This window comes from Octodon degus, unplaced genomic scaffold (assembly GCF_000260255.1).
Source record: "Octodon degus isolate 3935 unplaced genomic scaffold, OctDeg1.0 scaffold00127, whole genome shotgun sequence".
Classification (NCBI taxonomy): domain Eukaryota; kingdom Metazoa; phylum Chordata; class Mammalia; order Rodentia; family Octodontidae; genus Octodon; species Octodon degus.
The window spans coordinates 4,922,238-4,925,654 of NW_004524703.1; the positions used below are offsets into that span (position 1 = coordinate 4,922,238).

Here is a 3,417-nt window from a genome sequence, read left to right on the forward strand (position 1 = left end):
TTGTTCTAAGTAGGTGCTTTAGACCACTGAGCCATCTCACCAGCCCCTTTGTATTGTTTTCTTCATCTCCGATGCATTAATTTGTGCTCTAATCTTTATAATTTCCTGCCTTCTTTGGGCTTTGAGTTTGACTTGCTCTTCTTTTTCTAGGAACTTGAGGTACAGCATAAGATCATTTATTTGGGTTTGTTTTTCTAATGTGTGAATTTACTGCTATACATTTCCCTCTTAAGGTACCTCTCATTATATCCCACAGGTTCTGGTAAGTTGTATCTATATTTTCATTTGATTGTAAATGTGTTTAATTTCTTCTTTAATTTCATCTGTGACCCACTGGTTGTTCAGGATATTGTCATTTTTGTTGTTGTTGTTTTTACATGTATTTGGTACAGGGTCTCGCTACACAGCTCAGATTCATAGTGATCCTCCTATTTTCAGCCTCCCCAGCACTGAGATTACAGGCGTGTACCACTATGCCAGACTTGGTGGGAGGCTCAGTGCGCCTGGGGGCAGGGCTGGCACAGCATGTGGTATGGAGGATTGAACCTTAGTCCCTGTGCTTGCCTAATCAGGTGCTTAGTCTGCTGAGCTATTTTACCAGCCCAAGGTTGTCATTTAGTTTCCATTTGTTTATGGTGTTTTTGTGGCTTCTTTTTCTATAAGTTTCAGTTTCACTGTACTATGGTCAGATAACATGCATGGGATAATTTCAGTTCCTTTGTATTTACTTAAGCATGTTTTGTGTGCTAGTATATGGTCTATTTTGGAGAATATTCCATGTACAGTTGAGAGTAAACTTAAGCATGCTTTGTGTGCTAGTATATGGTCTATGTTGGAGAATATTCCATGTACAGCTGCGAGTAATGTGTATTCTTATATTGGTGGGTGAAACACTCTGTAAAGGTCTACTAAGTCCATTTTTTCACAAGTTTGGTTTAGTAGAAACATATTTTTGGGCCTTCATCCAGATTTACTGAATCAGACAGTCTGGGAGTTAAGCCCAGCAATTTGTGTTTTTAGAAGCCTTCTGGCATGGGAGTATAGTTCAATGCAAGAGCACTTATCTGGTATATACAAGTCTCTGGGTTTAGCTCCTTAGAATTCATTGCAGGGTGGAAGCTGAGCACTTTGAATCTAATTCTGAAGAACAAATTTTCTATGCCACTATCATTCTGGAACATAGTGTGGCTGCCCCTGTTCTGTAACATGGCGCTCTGTGGCTTTATCCTCAAAGTAAAGTCTTTTACTTTTTTTTTTTTTTTTTTTTGGTTTTTTTTTTTTTTTTTTTTTTTTTTTCCCAGAACTGAGGTTTGAACTCAGACCCTTACGCTTGCCAGGGAAGCACTTATTCTACGGAGCCATCTCTCAGGCCCAAGTCTTTTACTTTTGTAGGTTTGAGGCTGCAAGCGGTGAAGACTTGCTGCTTTTCGTTATGCCCTGAGGCCATCTTTTTTATTCTTTGCCTTCTCAGCAGTCAAGATCTGCACAGCTCTATCTTTGCAATCCATATCTTTGCTGGGGCTTTTTTTTCCTTCTTCATCTTCGTCTTCGTCTTTTTTTTGTTTTTTTTAATTTTGGCCAGACTCATAATGTTTTAAATCATCCTGCTGGGCTCTTTGCTCTTTTTTAATGTTTCTGTTGTTGTTACTGTTTTTGATACAGGGTCTTACTATGTAGTTTGGGCTGGCCCTGTGCTCACTGTTGTAGTCCCAGGCTGGTCTCGATCTCCCATGTGCTGGGATTCCTGGTTCTGGGGCCAGCACAGTGTGCCCAGGGTTCCAGGGCCAGAATGGCATGTAGTACCAGAGATCAAACTTGGGACCTTGTACTTGCCAGGCAGGCACTTATGCTGCTGAGCTGTGTCTCTGGCCCTGAGTTCCTTGCTCTTGATTAATAACACAAATCTGGCTAAAAGCCCCCAACAATAGTCATACCACTACCCAACAATAGACTGCCTTGAAATTTCTTCTGCCAGATTAGTTAGTCCTTCACACTTGGTCTCAGGTAAGTCTGTGGACACGAGCAAAATACAAACTTTCTGCCAACCCATAACCTCTTGAATGATCAGTTGTCTTAGTTACTTTTCTGCTTGCTGAGAAAAAAAACACACAACACCCTAAGTTAAAAAGTGGTCGGCGAGAGAGCTCAGCAGACTAAGTGCCTGCTTAGGCAGGCAAGCAATCCAGGGTTTGATCCCGGTCCAGCATGCTGCACTGGCCCTGCCCTCCGGGCTAACTGAGGAGACCGAGAGTCTGGGCGTGTGGCGCATGCCTATAATCCCAGCACTGGGGAGGCTGAAAACAGGAGGATCACTATGAGTCTGAGCTGCATAGTGAGATCCTGTACTAAATACATAAATTTTTTTAAAAGGGGGGTTATTTAATTCACAGTTTATACAAGTTTCAATCTTTATTTATTTTTATGTATTTAGTACAGGGTCTCACTATACAGATTGAACTGATAGTGATCCTTTTTTTTTGGTACTGGGAATCAAATTCAGGACCTGGCTCTTTTTTTTTTCAAAACCAGGGATTGAACTCAGACCCTTTCACTTGCCAGGCAAGCGCTTATTTTACTGAACCATCTCCCAGGCCCCAGGACCTGGCACTTGACAGGCAGGCACTGTACCACTGAGCTATATCCCTGGAATTTCTGGAATCTTTATTGTTATATGTCTTGGTGTAAATTCTTTTATTTTTAAATCATGGTGAAGTGGAGTTCAATATGCCTCACTTAACTATATGTCAAATTCTTTTTACCTGCCAGAGCAGTTTTCTGCCATGACATCTATGAACAGGTTTTTTATGTCATCTTTGTTATCTCCTGCTTTTTACTTGATCTATCTTGTTATTCTTCTTTTGCCTCATCTACCAACAACTGGGTTGGTTTCTTGTATTCCCATACTTTTTTTTTTTTTTTTTGAGACAGGGTCTTGCTATGCAGTTTGGGCTGGTCTTGTGCTCACCTTTGTGGCCCCCAGGCTGGGGAACTCAGTGATCCTCAGGATCCTCCTGTCTCAACCTCCTGGGTGCTAGGATATAGCCATGCTGGGATTACAGGGTGTGCCATCATGCCCTGGTTCCCAGGTGGTATGGGGGACCAAACTTGGCTCCTTGTGCTTGCCAGGTAGGTGCTTGTGCCTCCGATGTATTTCCCCAGCCCCTCCCATGTGATTTTTAAGAAATCCTTCTTTTCATGATTGTTATCTGTAATCCTATCTTCTGTATCTGCGATTCTGTCCTTATACTGGCTCATTATGCTTCATATACTTTCAATGGAATTTTTAATCTGGATATCTGTTTTGATTTGTTTCATGGATTCTATTTCTTTCCCATGTTGGGTATTCATTTCCTAAGCACGTGTATTTTTTTAATCTGTCTTAAGTTTAGTCACTAACCATGTCTTACATTATGGTCA

General features: G+C 41.3%; 1 protein-coding gene across 2 annotated transcripts in view; it reads left to right on the plus strand.

Moving 5' to 3' along the window:
• The window catches only part of Tbce (tubulin folding cofactor E), an 88,068-nt gene that overhangs the window by 21,696 nt on the left and 62,955 nt on the right, over positions 1–3,417 (plus strand). The window lies entirely within an intron of this gene.